Source organism: Mesoplodon mirus (genome assembly GCF_964341445.2).
Source record: "Mesoplodon mirus genome assembly, chromosome: 16".
NCBI lineage: Eukaryota > Metazoa > Chordata > Mammalia > Artiodactyla > Ziphiidae > Mesoplodon > Mesoplodon mirus.
In genome coordinates, this window is record NC_138992.1 from 64,469,315 (window position 1) to 64,489,090 (window position 19,776).

Below are 19,776 nucleotides of genomic sequence, written 5' to 3' on the forward strand. Positions count from 1 at the left end.
CCAGGAAAAGGATTCTCCCCCAGAGCCTTCAGAAGGGAATGCAGCCTGGCTGACATGTTGATTTTAGTCCAGTGAAAGCGGTTATTGACTTCTAACCCACACAACTGTTAAATAATAAATTTGTGTTGTTTCAAGTCACTAAGTTTGTAGTAATTTGTTACTGCGGTAATAGGAAATGAATACAGCCTAGAATCAGAAAATAGAGAATGCCCATGTTCATTAGGAAACATTCCAGAACCAAGGCTTAACTTTTCACAATAAAAACTACTATTTAGTTTTCACGTGCATTTATAGACATGTCATCCTTTTACAAATACTGATGTGACCTTCCTGTAAGAAAACCTGGTTTTGCGGAGGGCTTCCTTTTGTACTTTTTGATTTCTCATATGTGAAGAGGAAGTGTTAAATTGAGGTAGTTATCTGTAGGTTTCAATTTTCACCTGGAGTCTCTTGAAAATTGAGAAAAAAGTAACTCCTTGGGGGCTTGAATGGTCAACATAAACACTCTTGCTTTAATTCTTTTGGATAGATAGTCTTGGGTAGATAGTCTCCGGAAGGATAGAAAAAAGTGAAGGGAGCAAATATTATGCAAATTGTCTCCAGAGAACATATTATGTGCATATCATTTTTGGAGCAAGAGAGAAAACTGGATACCCTGCCCCCCAGGACCACACCTGACCCATGGAGCAGCTAGAACTCTCTTTGAAGAGTTCCACAGAGGAAAATCACATAGCTCCTCTTGTAACTCAGGGAATTCTATCCTAATGTGCCTTTCCTGCTGCAAAGTGTGAGTAAACATATTTTAAATTGCTCCTAGGTACCATAAATTGCACCTCAGGGGCTTTCTATCAATGAAAGGTCATGCTTAATTAGAGTAGCACAGAACTGCTACTAGATGTGGTCCATTCGAAAAAAAAATAATTCACCTGCAATTTTTAAAAATTGAAGTATAGCTGATTTACAATGTTGTGTTAGTTTCAGGTGTACAGCAAAGTGATTCAGTTTTATATATATATATATATATATATATATATATATATATATATATATATATATATATATATATATATAGCTTTTTCAGATTCTTTTCCATTATAGATTATTACAAGGTATTGAATATAGTTCCCTGTGCCATACAGTAGGTCCTTGTTGCTTATCTATTTATAAACAGTAGTATGTATCTGTTAATCCCAAACTCCTAATTTATCCCTTTCCCCAACCTCCTTTCCCCTTGGGTCACCTACAATTTTTTACAAACAAGCACAATATAGTGTATATAATGGCACATTGCCTCTACTTTCAAAACTACAAATTATCTATTAGAACTGATCTATCCATAGTCTCAGCCTCCTCTCTTCTCCTGAGATATCTGGGTTTACCAACCGATACTGTTCTCAAACTCTTATAAGTGTTAACTTCTTTCCAGCTTAATCCTGAATCCAGGTTACCTTCTCCCCCATACCTGTGCCTGCCCCGGCAGCAAGCATGGAAGATGACTCAGTCAACAGCCCTGGCCTTGGCCCCAAGTTCCCACTGCTGTGACTGGGGCTTTGGCTCCTCCACTGTGGGTCTCCCTGTCCCCCTTGCCTGGCCTGATTCTCATGCTTAGGCCTGCTGACTACTCCCTGTTTCCTGACCACTAGACATAACTTTATCCTTTGTCTTGACCTTCTGGAGAGATCAATTTGCCCAACCTTCTGCAGCCTTGATTGCCCCCTCACCCTGGTGTTACTGATTCCTGCCTGGTGGTCCTACTCTGCAGGCCACCTATGTGCTGGATTGACAATGCCACAGCTCAAGGATGCCATAGAACAGGACGCCCGACACTCTCCCAGCCTGTGACTGTGACTAGGGTAGCCAGTACTTTGTCACATTGTGAAGGATTTTGAAAATGTTCAGCCTCTTGAAATCAACAAAGTTTCCTTGGGTCCTAGAGATTTTTACTGGCTTCTAGCAAAAGACAATTTAAAACCATTAAAAACCAGTTGAGGGGATTAAGAGGTACAAACTCTTAGGTATAAAATAAGCTACAAGGCTATATTGTACAACATGGGGACTATGGCCAATACTTTATAATAACTATAAATAGAGTATAACCTTTAAAAATTGTGTATCAGGGCTTCCCTGGTGGCGCAGTGGTTGAGAGTCCGCCTGCCGATGCAGGGGACACGGGCTCGTGCCCCGGTCTGGGAGGATCCTGCATGCCGCGGAGCGACTGGGCCCGTGAGCCATGGCCGCTGAGCCTGCGCGTCCGGAGCCTGTGCTCCGCAACGGGAGAGGCCGCAACAGCGAGAGGCCCGCATACCGCAAAAAAAAAAAAAAAAAAAAAATTGTGAATCACTATATTGTGCACCTGTAACACACGTTGTACACCAAGCGCACTTCCATAAAAAATAAAAAAGTTTTCATTACAATATTATAATCAATCACTTACGAAACAAAAACGGTTGTTCTTCCACGCACATACAACTTTAGTTGCTTAATGTCATAGTAAAACTATGCTCCTTTTCTAGGTTACATACATTTATCTGCCTTGACCCTGATATTATATGAAGCAAAGTCTATAAATACAAGAAAGCATGTTCCTCTGGTCCAGCCTGTACCAACAGGGCCCTTGCCATAGATCAGGCCACTCTTCCCAGTAGGGGACTGATGTAGCTTTCTATTTGCATCCAGCACTGTAGACAGTCATTGCCAGACCACTGGAATTCGTACTCTTCTGAGTAGTTGGTATTATGGACTCTTAAAGATAATAATCAGCATCCTTTATTTGTACAGTGCTTTATAGTGTAGCAAGTGTGTTCATATTTATTTTATTTGAACTTCATAGAGACTGTGAAATTGGCAGAATTGTTATGATCTCTGTTTTACTGGTGGAAATAGAGCCTCAAAGAGTGACTTTTCCAAGTCAGTCGTGAGTATGTGTCACAATGGGGAGTAGAAACCAGTTTTATAAACTCTGACTTGAGCATTCTAACTACTACACCATTGCCCTCATAAGCATACTTGGTAAATAAGTCAGGGGAGAGACCCCAAGTGTCCAGTGACGTCTGCTGGGAAGAAAGGAACGCTTGTCTTCCTTGAAGCCCTTCATGACCTTTTACATAAGAAAGTTGGCCCGGCTGTGGTGATGCCCCAGGCTCTGCATGGAATCTCCACACCCAGAACACATTACTTCCTACATTTGTGGATGCATCTGTGTTTTCTGATTAGACTGTGCACTCCATGAAGGCTATGTCCAAATTTCTTTAGGATTTGGCACACAGCAGGTGCTCAATAAATAAATCACAGCAGTAGCTAACATTTATTGAGCGCTTCATATATGGTATGAACTGTTTTAAGTACTTTTGCTTAATTCCTCTATTCCTTACAAACGCCCTATGCAAATCTTTACGCCCCTCAATGTTAAAAATAGGGAAAATGAGTCACACAAAAGCAAATAACTGTCCCAGAGGACATTACTAAGGATGCAGTGTTACTGCAGAGCCCCTGCTCTTAACCACACATTGATATTGCTAATCAGTAAAGATTTGCTGAGCAAATGATGAATGGTTTGCAAGAAGGCAGGTCTCCTTGGGTATAATGAGGTCCGTTTTGCATTAGACGGCTCTGCGTGACCATTTTCTAGAATTGTCCTATAATCTTTGTTGATGTCTCCACTAAAGACCTAAATTTTCTGCTGCTGAATTGAATATAAGTAAATCAGGCTTGCCGAGAAAGGTGAGTCTGGAGAAGTGTTGGATTTGGATTGGTAGAGGAAAGACAAGGGCACATAAGAGAAATTGGCAAAATCCAAGTATAGATGAGGAACGAATTTGGCTACCAGATATAGACTAAGGTCAAATCCTGCTGCTGAACTGCCTGACTATTTCACTTAGCATAATACCCTCCAGGTCCATCCATGTTGTTGCAAATGGCAGAAATCTCATTCTTTTTTACGACTGGGTAATACTCCACTGTATATATATACCACATCTTCTTTATCCATTCATCTGTTGATGGACACTTAGGTTGCTTCCATATCTTGGCAATTGTAAATAATGCTGCTGTGAACATTGGGGTGCATGTACCTTTTTGAAATAGTATATATATATATTTTCAGATATATACCCAGGAGTGGAATTTCTGGGTCATATGACAGTTCTATTTTTAGATTTTTGAGACCCCCCTCCATACTGTTTTCCACAGTGGTTGCACCAGTTTACATTCCCACCAACAGTGTATGAGAGTTCCCTTTTCTCTACGTCCTCACCAACATTTGTTCTTTGCGCTCCTTTTTTTTTTTTTTTTTTGCGCTCCTTTTGATGATAGCCATTCTGACTGGTTTGAATTGATACCTCATGTGGTTTTGATTTTCATTTTCCTGATGGCTGGTGATGTTGAACATCTTTTCATGTGCTTCTTGGCCATCAAGCATCAGTTTTCAAGATCTCCAAGTTATGAATTTAAGTGATAAAAATAGCAGTAAAAAGTGGTGGGAAGGAATGCTGACTAGGGACGTAAAATAATGTTCTGAGTTTTCCACATTCTAGGCTCCATATATTGGTATATACCATTCAGCTGAAGTGTGACACAGGTGCAAAAAAAGCATGAGAAATATAGATTTGGAGTGAATGAAAATACCCAGACTTACCTTATCATCTTTGAAGACTTAGAAACAGAATTTTCTGGCCAGCCTCAGTTAAGTGATAGAAAGTTGAAGAGAAGCCAACAATGGATAAAGAAGCAGAGTAATCAGAGAAAGACAGCATAGTGAAAAGAAGATTGGATTTTGAGTTACTCCTGATTCTGCCATTTCCTAATTGTTTGACTTTGGGCAGTTCTCTTAGGCTATCAGTAGGAAGTTTTCTTCTAAGTCCATGGATTTGGACATGATGAACTTTAGTTCTTTTAGGGCATGAATATTTGAGGTTCCCAGTTAAAGTGTGGGAGAGTTTCAAGAATAAAATATTGGTTAAAATTGTCATATACAGACATTCCATCCATCCTCTCCCCACACCCTTGCCTTTGCCACCCCACTTCAAAATTCGAGTACACAAAAGAAACACTGATGATAGTGTCACTAAAAGTAACTGCATAACAAATAATATGGGATGCTCCGTCAGAATTTAATGAAAGAATTAAGTTTTATAGTCTGACAAATTTTGCTTCTCTCATGTTTTTCCCAAGTTTAAAGTACCTAAGTCACAGATGGGCAGACATAATATTCCAAATGCAAAAATAAATAAGGAAACCATGTTTTCTACATACAGGGTACTGTCCACTTGGAGATATAGCAGAAAGTCATAGGTGGGAGGCACTTTGACACAATAGTACCTTTGAGAACTTAAAATATTATCTTTTGACTATAGAGGGTTTCATTTTCATATAAATGGATTTGATTTTGCTGGACCATCTCTGTATGCAGGAGTTTTCCAGATCTAAGTGCCTTGGGTTTTTTCCCCTTTTTCAAAATGAAATTCAAGGGCCTGGTGTGTAAACATGATATTGAATCTACCTACTGCCAAACCCTAGGGCTCTAACACATTAATGCAATTCCCTTACCAAAGAAAAGAAACTCAAACATAGCTAAAATAGTGTTTCATGGAAAAATGAAATTGTTCTCAGCTAAATGAAAAAAAATTTTGTTAGCAACCAGTTTAACAATGCATTAATAAAGTTCTTAGGAGCCATTTAGTCTTAATTTTTCATGGAAGGATAATTTTTCAATTTAGTTACTTTTTTATTTGGGAAGAGAAATTTGACTTTGGTTTCTCTGTTTAGTAAAAGAATCTTGCTAATTAAAACAAACATTTCCCTCAAACTTGTAGATATTAAATGGTTTTATTTATTTTTTTAGGAGACAAGAATCCTATTTTTGAGACAATAAAAATTAAACTTAACAAATTCTTTAAAACATTATTTTAAAAGTATAACTGTTGGTACTTGAATCTGTATAAAAATGTTACTTGTTAAGGTTATTATTATATGCTTTGGAGTCAGAGATTCAAATCCTGGTGCCATAACTTTCAAGGTGGGTGACATAGGGAAATGTACTTAAATTTTCATGGCCTCATTTTCCTTGTATATAAAATTTGAAAAAATAACATCTATCTCATTGGCTTGTTTTGAGAATTGAGAGAATACATGTATGCAGTTGGCATAAAAAAGTACCACTCTAGTGCTACTCTCATGACTATTATTGTTATTATCTTAAGTAAGCAGAAAATTAATTAGGAACATTATAAAACCCTGAAGGTCAAAGCTCAAAACAATCTCTTCAAGCTAAACTGAACAGACACTGGACACAATAGTTGGTTTTTTTTTTTCTTATATCTGGAATGGTCACACGTGAGTAAATGTTTCACATTTAGATTCCTTATTATAGTTGTCATTATACTTTTGTGAATTTCTAGAGAACATTTGAAAAGATGCATCATATATCTGGGATAGAGAAACAAGGGTAGTTGCAAAATTGGTTGGAAAATGTTTTAATAAGAAAAATATTTACCTGTTCTTTTGTTTATTTATATACCTATTTATGTCTAACCTCATTCTAAAAATGATGTGAGGTAGTAATTAGAAGATTAAAATTTGGCTAGTTAAACTTAATAACCATTGGAAATAGAAATAAAATGTTGCGACAAAAAAAGGCTAAGATAGGGAAACTATATATTAGATATCTAAACATAAAGAGTTCTAATTCACTTAGGATAAGATATGTTGAATTACTCTATGGAAAAACAAAACTTAAAATCTGAAGAAGGATCTGTGTTAACAAAGTTCTCTTAACTTTGTAGCTGTAAAGTTTAATTTGGAACAAGACACAATTTTCCTGGGAACCAAGGAAATTCAGCAAAATACCTCGCTATAAACTATACAACAGCAAAGACCCTCAGATAACTGAGATATCAATGTGATAAATATTTCTGATAAACAAGTTTTCCTTACCAGATGAATAAAAACAGATCTAACAAGAAGGAGAACTTAGTTGTACACTTAGTAAAGATTCGTTGTCATCGTTAACTGTGACCAGATGGTACTATTTTTAAAAAACAACCAACCAACAAGGATGAGGGATCTTATGTGCCTTAACAATGCTTGTGAGATTCTTGGCATATTGACCTAATGTACAGTTGGCCCTCCGTACCCGAGCCTTCCAAATCTGTGGATTTGACCAATCTCAGTTGGAAACTATTGGAAAAAAATTCCAGAAAGTTCCAAAGAGCAAAATCTGAATTTGCCACATGCTGGCAACTATTTACCTTGCATTTACATTGCACTTATGGGACTTCCCTGGTGGTCCAGTGGTTAAAACTCCATGCTTCCACTGCAGGAGGCATGGGTTCTATCCCTGGTGGGGGACGTACAATCCGGCTTGCAGCACAGCGTGGCCAAAAAATTAAAAAAAAAAAAACATTGTATTTACAACTATATACATATCATTTACATTGTGTCAGGTATTAGAAGTAATCTAGAGATGATTTAAAGTATAAGGGGTGATGTGCTAGGCTATATGGAAATACTAGCGATTTTATATATGGGACTTGAGCATCTTCAGATTTTGGTGTCTGTGGGGATCCTGGAACCAATTCCTCATGGGTACAGAGAAACAACTGTATGTGCTTTTGCAGAAGACACTGTTGGAGGTTCTGGGGAATGCCAAGATGAAAAAAATAATCAATTTTAGAGTTGTTGGAAACAACAACAAAATAGGAACAAACAATCAGTGTGGTAAGTGCTACAAAACGGAAGCAGTTACAGGCAGCTGTCACACACATGCACACACACATACACACACACACAAGTGCATATACACACAATAAATTATATAGGTTCTGACTCTGAGTTCCTTTGCGAATTTCAGGTAAGACAAAGAATTTCACATCTCAATACTTTCAGTCAGTTACTGTCCTACATATAGCTGTTAATATTAGCAGAATAATTTGCGAGGAGCATCTTTTTAAATACAAAGCTAAGCAATTAATTCTTTATGTGGTGACTACAGATGACTTCTCTTTCTGGGAAGATTTCTTAGTGTTTCCTAAGATTTCTAGGTGGAATTCACAGGGCAGGTTTTCTACTTTAGTTGGAAACACTGTTACTCAACCTAATTTGCTGTTATTCCTCATCACTAAGCTAGTGTGTGGTTGGGAAATTAAAATCAATTAAACTGTTTATTAATTATTATAATATACCAAGCACTATTTTTTTGAAGTTATTTTATTTATTTTTTATACAGCAGGTTCTTATTAGTCATCAATTTTATACACATCAGTGTATACATGTCAGTCCCAATCTCCCAATTCATCACACCACCCACTCCCCTGCCACTTTCCCCCCTTGGTGTCCATACATTTGTTCTCTACATCTGTGCCAAGCACTATTAAAACAACTTTCACGTTGTCCTAACCTAAGCCTACTCCATTGGTTTCCCAACTGTCTTCTATGGTCAAGTCAACTGGTAAACATCCTCTATAACCTACCTCTCCAGCCCCGAAGATGTGCAATGCACATTAAAATATTAAATGCTTTTATAAATATTTATTAAAAAAGGGTTTAACTTGGGGTTTCCCAAGCTTAATAAAGAAACAACTTTCAAAGAATAGCTATTAATGTATTATGGGACTCTGGGCTTTTGTGGAATAGAATCTGGATACTCTTGCTAAAGAAAACAGCGCAAAAATAGCTATCCTCCGAAGTCAAATATAAATGACCTTTGGAAAACATGTCATTCTATAATATGGGCACTCCTGCCCTTCATGGTTGCAATTAATCAAATTGAATGAAGCATATTCCAGAAGAAATAGTAATGTAGCTTCAGACCAAGGAGCAGGTATCTGTGTTACCAGGAGGCTGATCGAACCCTACCAATGGCAAGTTCTTTGAGGGATTTTGTAAAGGAGAAGGAATGTCTATCCACAAGGTAGTTTGCTATGCTTGGTCCTGAGGGAACAATTTATTGTTCAAATTGGCACAGTTTTCAGAGTGAGGAAGCACTATTACTAATTGCACAGACCCAGGACTGCCCTGTGCAAAAGCACAGCCACGCTTCTCTCTGTACCTGTGGGCTACACAGAAGGACCACTGCTTTTCTGGGCCCCTCAGGCAATGAAAAGGGTCAAAAGTGCTCCTGTTCTTTAGTTCCATAAGTTTGTTAATGAAAGAAAAATCAAAGAATAAACTATGAAAAGATCATTGATAGTTGCATGCCTCTTCTCAGTTCACTAATCTACAGTTTCCAAAGAGAATTCTTCGATACAGTGACAACTTTTTCAGATGAAGAATATGAAAGAGGCATGAAAACAGGGAAGTGAAAAGATAAACAACTAATGGAATAATAAAACAGAGGTTTTTATTTTTAAAATAAATTTATTTATTTTATTTATTTACTTTTGGCTGCGTTGGGTCTTGGTTTCTGCGCGCAGGCTTTCTCTAGTTGTAAAGAGCGGGGGCTACTCTTCGTTGCGGTGCACGGGCTTCTCATTGTCGTGGCTTCTCTTGTTGCAGAGCACGGGCTCTAGGCGCATAGGCTTCAGTAGTTGTGGCTCGTGGGCTCTAGAGTGCAGGCTCAGTAGTTGTAGCACACGGGCTTAGTTGCTCCGTGGCATGTGGCATCTTCCTGGACCAGGGCTCGAACCTGTGTCCCCTGCGTTGGCAGGTGGATTCTCAACCACTGTGCCACCAGGGAAGCCCAAAACAGAGGTTAAAAAAAATTTTTTTTTAATTGAAGTACAGTTGATTTTCAATGTTGTACTAATTTCTGCTCTACAGCAAAGTGATTCAGTTATACATGTATATATACATTCTTTTTACATATTCTTTTCCATTATGGTTTATCACAAGATATTGAATATAGTTCCCTGTGCTATACAGTAGGACCTATTGTTTATCCATCCTGTATATAATAGTTTGCATCTGCTAATCCCAAACTCCCAATCCATCCCTCCCCCACCTCCATTCCCTCTTGGCAACCACAAGTCTGTCCTCTATGTCTGTGAGTCTGTTTCTGTTTACTAGATAAGTTCATTTATAAAAGAGAGGTTTTAAAGTTGATTTTAAAATGCAAAAGAAAGCCGGGAGCCAAAGATGCTGGGAGCTCCCAAGTTAAAGGATGACTTGCGTTTTCTACATGTGGTATCACAATATGGCAGAAAGTGTGCAGACTGGGAAACGCAGAAGCTAGGCTTGAATCCTATTAGTTGTACTGCTTTAGCCAGATCCCTTCTTCAAACCTCTATTTTCTTCTCTGCGAAATAGAGCCTTGATACCTCACAGGGCTGTTGTGAGGACTGAATAAGGCAATGTATGTGGAAGTGCATTGAGATTCACATAGGTGTTACATCAATACTTGCCATTTTATCTAAAATTTTACACTAAGTAAGGACACCACCACCTCTGAGGATTCCCTAGTGGCCCTTCTAGATTATCTACTTTTATGAGGCAAGCAAGGAAGTTGAGAGTAAGTATCCCACCAAGTTCTACATTTCTGCTCCTGGTTATCCCGAGAGGAGCTTTTTAAAAATTTTCTGTGCCTAGGGGCTTGAAACGATCTCTAAAAACTAGGCTATAACAAGGAAGCAAAACAAAAAGAATAGTTCCCTGGGCAGACACTAAACTGATAAATAGGCTGTGTGTACAGAACAGCCACAATCTAGATGGCGAACATCACGTTTTCATTCCAGATGAGATCTCCATTCAGAGGACTCGGCGTGGTCCTGTTATAAGGCACTCCACTCTCGACGACATTAATGTGTCAGTTCCTTGCTAAAACTTGGGCTTGTTGTGTAGAGTAAACCAGAGAGCGTCTTTAATGACTGCCTTCAATAGCTTGAAAAACAATATCAGCGACTTAAAAAATGAAGAAGCAAGCACAGTTTAATATATGAGCTTAAATTAACTGATTTTAAACATGTTGGCCTTTCCTGTAACATGTGTGTCTAATGGATATCTCCTCCCCCACTCCACCCCTTCCCTGCTTTCTGCTCCACCCACCGCTTCCTCACCAAGACAAAGAAGCTTTGCATTAACTTCATTTCTTTTTTATCATTTTCCACTTAACTTTTGTGATTTTCCAGATCCTGGCAGGTATTCTAAAGCTTGTATTTGTCATCTTCCTGTTTGATTTGCATTTCGATACAGGATGAGAGTGAGTGTGATGAGTGAGGATGAAGAGTTATTTCCTTTAACTTCTTTTCATGACTCCGGAAGGAAGGAGTAGCATATAGTGGTCCGTCGTAGTGTGGGAACAAAAATAAAGAGTATGAAAGAGTCGTTTGGGTTTGAGATACTGGTAAATATGTCCAAAGTGTAATATCTTTTTTTTTTAATTTCAATATTACCAGCTATGCAAGTTCTGTATGACAGATTCTTTGCAATCATTGTGTGTAAATACCCTAGAGCTAGTTCTCCCAAAGTGTTAGCAAAATCTCTTCTTTGCTTCAGTTTTAGTTCTCTACCATCCTCTGGCACTATGCCCTCAGATCCCCAAAGAGAACAAATTTTTTTTTTAAGATCTTAGGATTACTGTGTAATAAAAGAAGACCAAAGCAAGGAAATCTCAAAGTGATTAAATTCTACTGATGGAATGTGAGACATTGTGGAATTGGGATTTTTAAAAAATTAGATTGCTTCACATCACATCACATAGGTAAACATTTACTCTGCCTACACATAGGTTGAGGTTTCACGTTTCACAACACAAAACATATGGTGTCACCTTTATGTTTAAGGAGTTGACATTGGCCAACACTGGGAAATGTACTTGGCCCCAAGTTTAGGGTTAGAGATTGAAAAATGAATGAGGCATAGTCTCTGTCTTCCATGGATCAAAATCTAATTAAACAGTAACATGAGACTATAAAAATGTGCTAAAAGATTGCCGTAAAAACTATATTCTACAGAGGGGAAGGCAAGAAACATTTAGTGAAGGTCCAGCTTGTGTTATATGCTGCAGTGTGTCATCTTGCAAAACACCAAAAAACTACAATATAAGTATGATATGTATGTGCTGTCCTTAATTCTTATTTGAAATAAGATATTTAAGACTCAGTGAGGTTCAATTATTCAATTTGAGTTTTATAGCACACTCATGAGTGACTTAGGTTCAATTAAGAAAATCCATAGTCTTTGGACAAAACAATGTTTCAAGAGAGAAGAGTTGGGCTTTCAGAAAACCTTTGAAGGAAATAAAATACTGCTTACTGCTTTCAAAATCTTTAATCTGGTTCCAGACATCTAAATGTTGTCCATGCAAATGCTTGCATTTATAGTCAATAACTATGCTTAATTATTGTGAGGGGAAAAACTTGCTTTAAAAATTCAAATCCAAATTTTTAATCCATACTTCCATAATACTTGATAAGGATTAACTTGTGGCCCTTTTGCATAGCAAATGTAATATTGAATGTGACAATATTGAAAAAGAATTACACAAATACCATAGCTAATTAATTAGCAATGTCCAAATATTTAAAGTTATAAATCAAGTTGTTAATCTGTTAAGTAAAGTATATTCTAGCTTTCTACCTTAACAAATAGGACTTAATATAACAAAATAAAATATATGTGTGATGTTACATTATTAATATGAAATTTGACAAAATGATGACAATTTATTCTTGTACTTGACTAAATGTTCTGTTGATGGGCTAGTGATAGTTGGATAAGCGATCAAATAAAAACATACACAATTCAAAAATTATTAAAACTTAATGCAGTATTTGTTTCTGAGCAAAATTACTGATTTATGTTATTTTTGCTCAAACTATGAAATTTCCTTATGCAAGAATCCATTGCATTTCAGTTATCAGAGAGGAAGAATTTGACAAATTAATTAATTTGTCCTTTTTCCTACCTAAAAGTTTCTATCTCTCAAATCTTGCCCACACTTTAAGTCAAGGTTATCTCTGACACTATCAGAAACCCAACACAGAAAATTCATGGCATTTGGACAGAGTCATCTTTTGTTTAGCAGACAGAGGGCAAGAGATATAGAGATAAGCTTGGCAGTATTAGTCACAGGAGGGTATGGTCAGAGGCACAGACGATGCTGGGCTGGAGCCAGCTCACATGGGCTTGAAAGAATCCATTAACAGCATCTTTCCCAGTTCTGGGGTCAATGACGTCACACTGGGAGTCTGAAACCCGCCATGAGTGGGAGTATTTACACCTTGAGGATCAGCACATACTACAAATCAGGTTCCCCCTATCACCGTGAGCTGTTTCTTAAACATCATACAGCACTGGTTATGGTTGCTCTGAGCACTGGTTTGTGAGTGACAGAGATGTGCATGTGCCCTTTAATAAATTTATTTTGTGCGTAAGTTTGGGATATACAGAGCCCTCTATAATACTCCTACTTCTCTTGCTTGGGTCTAACGGCAACACTGATTTTACTAGGTTGTTCTTCTCTTTGAAGCTGTCATTTTCTATAATTTTCTAAACCAAAAAATAATTTTAGAGGGATCCTGATTTTTTTCCCCTCAAAGGAGACTGTACATTTTACCCATTTGATACTCATCCTATAACTAAATAAAGCTATGAAGTTTTGAGTTTGGGCGCCACTTTGTGAAATAAGTATCTCTTTTCTTAGTCTAAATTGATATAATGCTCTTAATCTGTTTCTTCTTTTCCTCATTACTAGAGCAGATTTTATGTTATAAGCATTGATCCAATTAAGAAAATGAAATCTTTCTGGATAAAAAAATAAGGAAGTGGTGTGTTTGTCTATGTGTGTGTGTGTGTGTGTGTGTGTGTGTGTATGTCACTAAAGTGGCTTAATTGTTTACCTCTTAGAAAGATGGACTTTAAACTTGAAAAAAATCTTGATTAGTGAAAAGAAAGATATCAATAAAAAGATGGAACATTGTAGGAAAAATAGGACTGGTCAGGTTAATTTTGTTAAATTACACTAAGGTGTAATTAAAAAATTAAAAAAATGAAAAAGTTCACCATATAATTCTTGTTCTAGGTAATATAAAAAAGACAAAATAGCTTGGGTTGCCAGGAATTCAGCATGGTAATTAAGAAGCTGATATACAAAGCAGAGAAGGAATTCATGTAACTACCCAACACAAAGCAGATCTTCCAATGTAGAATTGTTTCCATCTTGGTCTTTATATGACAAGTATGCTTAGACCAGAGCCCTGTCAACTCTTATAACATACTCAACTATTCATCTATTTCCCTCCAAGGCAAATAGATTAGTAATTCATACTTGGGCTTTATGAAAACACTATCATAAAAATATCCTGCCATCTGTTGACTATCAAAGCCAGATACTGTATCTTTTCCTCTTAGAATGAATTCAACTCGGTTGATTAAATATGTTTAATATATTGTAGGGTTTACATTTATAAATTAATTTAGTTCAGAATGCTTTTCTGCGCATATTTCTGTTTATAAAAATAAGCTTGGATAAAATTATGCTTTATATTTAAAAATTGAATATGAAGTGAGTGTTTTTAAAAATTCCTGTCTTAACAGCTTTAATGAGTTGCTTATAAATTTTTCTTTTTGAATAATATACATATTAAGATGTATTCTTTTCCCTGAGTCTAGTCCTCTATCTAAATGTTTAATAGTTTTCAGACTTTGTGATTCCGGAGCGTTCGTATCTCTCCCCATCACCCATCCTCCTTTTCTTCCTTATACCACTGTCAGTCTCCGTGGGCTTTGCCTCTGTCAGCTTCCTTCTACACAGCTACCACCTTACCCCATATAAAACGTTGGACTTAAGTGCAAGATATTTTTCTTATTTTCTTTTATGCATCCTAAGGTTTTCATGTAAAATCTCTATTCCTCCACCATATAATTTATCATTTTCCAGACTTCAGTTCTCTTTTTGGAATTATCACCAGTAGAAGTAACTTGCAATTCTAGCAATTTACATATACTGGAACATAACTTCTGGTGAATGTCAAAAAAATGTGAAGAAGTAAATTAATATACTCTGGTATTTTACAAAGAAGGAATTTTTAAACACATGCATGTTCTTTCTCTTCTTTGTGCACATAGTGTTAATTTTGTGTAAAATACTCTTTCCTATTTTGTCCACCTGGCAAATTAAAAACTCACTTATATAGGACCACTTCTTTGAAGCTTCTCTCACGCCCTTCTATTTCCCTGACTCTATTCATGAGCTATCTTTGCATTGTGTAGATGTTATTATGATGGCAGCTATTTCTTGCATAATAATAACAGTAAAAATAATGATTATTGTTATTATTATTTTACTTATTTATTTTTACTTGTCTTTTCTCCTAATAGACTCTAGGATTCTTGAAATCAAAATCTATGTACTAGTCATCTTTATATTCCTAATCTTTAACCTAGTGCAGAATTTGGATAAGATGATCAATGAATATTGGTGAAATCTTAAGTAAAGGCATGTCTAATGAAGGTAGTGAATGAGACTATTTTATATTACCTGGCAATTTTCAAGATGGATTAAATTCTCATGATTACACAGGGCACAGAAATAGGAAGAAATCACTTTGAATTAGTTGATGATAAATACTCTTGTTTAAAAACACCATTCAGAAGCTAGCTGATTGAAAAATAGTAGTTGCCCTGTTATAAATAAACCAACATTTTTTACTGCATTTACTATTGGTGACTCCTATCTAAAACAGTGGTGACAGAAAACATCAATTTTGGAAAAGCTACAAAAAAGAGAAATGGAAAATTAGGAGAGACTGGACAAAATTCTAAAAACCCACCCTCCTCACAGGATAGTTTTATACTCAGAAATTACCTAAGAGGGACTGCAATCATATTTTTACAGATGTTAATGTGTTCCTATACCCAGGAGTAATAGGTTAGTGCATATAATGGCTCTTGTCTTCTCAGGTTTAGCTCTGTACTCCGCTTTGCTTGGCTTTCCTGCTCTTTCAAAAGGAAGACTGCTCACAACAGGAGAATTTTATGCTAAGAAGCTGACAACATGTGCTTGTCTTGCAGTGGAATTCTGTTCCATTAAAAATAAACCAGGGCCTCATCCTCATTATAATTCTCCACATGGGTCATAGACCACAGGTACAATCCCATATTCATCTTTAGTCTTGGTGAGACAGTGTCATTGTAATTTATGGAAAGATTCAGGAGATTCTTTCTTGCCTGCTAAATTTATTCTAGCTGGATAAATCAACTTTTTATATCATTAAACTCACTTTCTTGTTTGATGAGCAACCAGAAATCTAAAATGATTTAATAACTGATACAGGGTTGTAGAGATGGCACTGTGCTCTTTCTACTACATCAAGTTGACTGGATCATGTAAACTTTTATTTCCCTTCAAGCACTGAGATAGGCTGGATCCTTTGGAATCTAGTGTCTAAATTTAGAATTATTTCTATTATGACTGATATTTTTCTTTACCTCTGTGTAGACAGAACAATGGCCACCCAAAGATGTCCACACCCTAATCCTTAGAATCTGTAAGTATGTTACCTTACATGGCAGTAGGAACCTTGCAGATGGAATGAAAGTTAAGGACCTTAAGATACAGGGATAACCTGGTGCCTCCAATATAATTACAAGGGCCTTTAAAAGTGGAAGAGGAGGGCAGAACAGTAAATCAGAGATGAGATGGAAGAAGTGGAAAGTGACATTTGAAGCCCCAGAAGGATACTGTTGGTGGCTCTGAAGATTAGGGAGGAATCCATGAGCCAAGGTATGCAGGTGGCCTTGAGAAGCCAGAAAAGGCAAGGAAACAGATTTTCCCCTAACACTTCCAGAAGGAACACAACTCTGCTGACATCTGAGCCCCCAAACTTCTGACCACTAAGTCTGTGGCAATTTGCTACTGTAGCAACAGAAAATGAATACAGCTGACCCTTGAGCAATGTAGAGGTTAGGGACATGGACCCCCGTGCAGTCCACATATAACTTATAGTTGGTCCTGCATATCTGAGCTTCCATATCCAGAGATTCAACCAACCTTGGATTGTGTAGTACATATTTACTGAAAAAAATCTGCGTATAAGTGGACCTGAGCAGTTCAACCCTGTGTTGTTCAAGGCTCGACTGTACATCCTCTTCTCAATTCCCTTCATCTCCTCAATCTCCTAACGACCATCATCAACATCACCATCACCATCACAGCCGCTTTTTATTGAGTGCCTGTTATGTGGGAGGCCCTGGGCTTAGTGTTTCATATCAGTTGTCTCTGATCCTTACCACAATCCTAACAGGTAGTTAACTCCTCTGGACAAATGAGGTGATTAAGTCCTAGAAAGTCAAACAACTTGTCCTACGCCACACAGGTAATAAGTATAGGAACCTAGAGAGCTATCTCGGGATGAAAAATTATTTCAACTTTATAGGGAGGCAAAAACTATAATCCTGTACTGTTTATTTCTGATATAATTTCTTCATGAGGGATCTAAAAAGATTAGGAGAAACCTTTAGCTAAATTTGCATAGTATTTTGAGTGATCTTATTCCATTAACGTATGCAATGTTGTACACATTCCATCTACAAGCCTAGAGGTTATTAAGATTATTTTATGTGATTTTGAAAGAAGCTTCTGCTGCTTAGATGACTGAGGAGATTTTCTAATCTCTTCATTAACTAATCTATAATTAAGTTCAAATTAGCTAAGGACTCTGTGGGTTTACATCATCTGAATTAGTTGGCTGAAGTTGTGTTTCTAGGCTCAGTGTGTTGAAATGATTAAAAATATGCCGGGATTAGATGCTTACCAAATGCCATTTGCTGGTGGTTCTAAAGCTGCAGGTTGCAGGAAGGTCTGGAAACTGCATGAACATGTGCTACCACATTAGGGCACTGGGGTGAGGTGCCAGGAGGAATTCAAGAATGTATGGCACTCTAGAGCCCTCGAGCCACAACTACTGAAGCCCGCACACCCTAGAGCTTGTGCGCCACAACTACTGAGCTCATATGCTGCAACTACTGACACCCACATGCCTAGAGCCCGTGTTCCACAACAAGAAAAGCCACTGCAATGAGAAGCCCGTGCACCACAACGAAGAGTAGCCCCGCTCGCTGCAACCAGAGAAAGCTGGTGTGCAGCAACGAAGATCCAACGCAGACAAAATTAATTAATTAATTTTTAAAAAAAAGAGTGCATGGCAGTGTTAGTGGAGGTTCGAAAGGGTACATGGTGAACATCCTAGAAGGTCGGGGAACCTAGGAAAAGGAAAAAAAAAGGCAGGAAAAAAGGCTCAGAAGAAACCAAAACTCAGGGAGAGACTGATAGAACAAACCTAGAAAAAAGATAAAAAGAAGACTGGAAATATTTTTTTAATTTAATTTTTATTTTGTATCAGAGTCTAGTTGATTTACAATGTTGTGTTAGTTTCAGGTGTCAGCAAAGTGATTCAATTTTACGTATGTCCATTCTTTTTCAGGTTCTTTTCCCATATAGGTAACTACAGAATATTGAATAGAGTTCCCTGGGCTATACAGTAGTCCTTGTTTATTATCTATTCTCCATATAGTAATATGTATATGTTAATCCCCAACTCCCAATTTATGCCTCCCCCACCATTTCCTCTTTGATAACCATAAGTTTGTTTTGAAGTTTGTGAGTCTGTTTCTGTTTTGTAAATAAGTTCATTTGTATTATTTTTTTTTAGATTCCACATATAAGTGATATCATATAATATTGGTCTTTCTCTGTCTGACTTACTTCACTTAGTATGATAATTTCTAGGTCCATCCATGTTGCTGCAAGTGGCATTATTTCATTCTTTTTTATGGCTGGGTAATATTCCATTGTATATATGTGCCACATCTTCTTTATCCATTCTTCTGTTGATGGACATTTAGGTTGCTTCCATGTCTTGGCTAATGTAAATAGTGCTGCAATGAACATTGGGGTACACGTATCCTTTCGGATTATGGTTTTCTCTGGATATATGCCCAAGAATGGGATTGCTGGATCATATGGTAGTTCTATTTTTAGTTTTTTAAACTAAACCTCCATACTGTTCTCCATTGTGGCTGTATCAATTTACATTCCCACCAACAGTGCAAGAGGGTTCCCTTTACTCAACACCCTCTCCATCATTTAATGTTTGTTGACTTTTTGATGATGGCCATTCTGACTGGTGTGAGGTGATACCTCATTATAGTTTTGATTTACATTTCTCTAATAATTAGCAGTGTTGAGCATATTTTCATATACTTTTTGGCCATCTGTATGTCTTCTTTGGAGAAATGTCTATTTAGATCTTTTGCCCATTTTTTGATTAGGTTGTTTTTTTGTTATAGAGCTGCATGAGCTGTTTGTGTATTTTGGTGGTTAATCCCTTGTCGGTCGCTTCGTTTGCAAATATTTTCTCCCATTATGTGGGTTGTCTTTTCATTTTGTTTATGGTTTCCTTTGCTGTGCCAAAGCTTTTTTTTTTTTTTTGCAGTGCACGGGCCTCTCACCATTGTGGCCTCTCCCGTTGCGGAGCACAGGCTCCGGACGCGCAGGCTCAGCAGCCATGGCTCACAGGCCCAGCTGCTCCACGGCGTGTGGGATCTTCCCAGACCGGGGCACGAACCCATGTCCCCTGCATCAGCAGGCAGACTCTCAACCACTGCGCCACCAGGGAAGTCCTGCCAAAGCTTTTAAGTTTAATTAGGTCCCATTTGTTTATTTTTGTTTTTATTTTCATTATTCTAGGAGGTGGATCCAAAAAGACATTGCTGCGATTTATGTCAAAGAGTGTTCTGCCTATGTTTGCTTCTAAGAGTTTTAGAGTAGGTCTTTAATCCATTTTGGGTTTATTTTTGTGTATGGTGTTAGATTTCACTCTTTTACGTGTAGCTATTCAGTTTTCC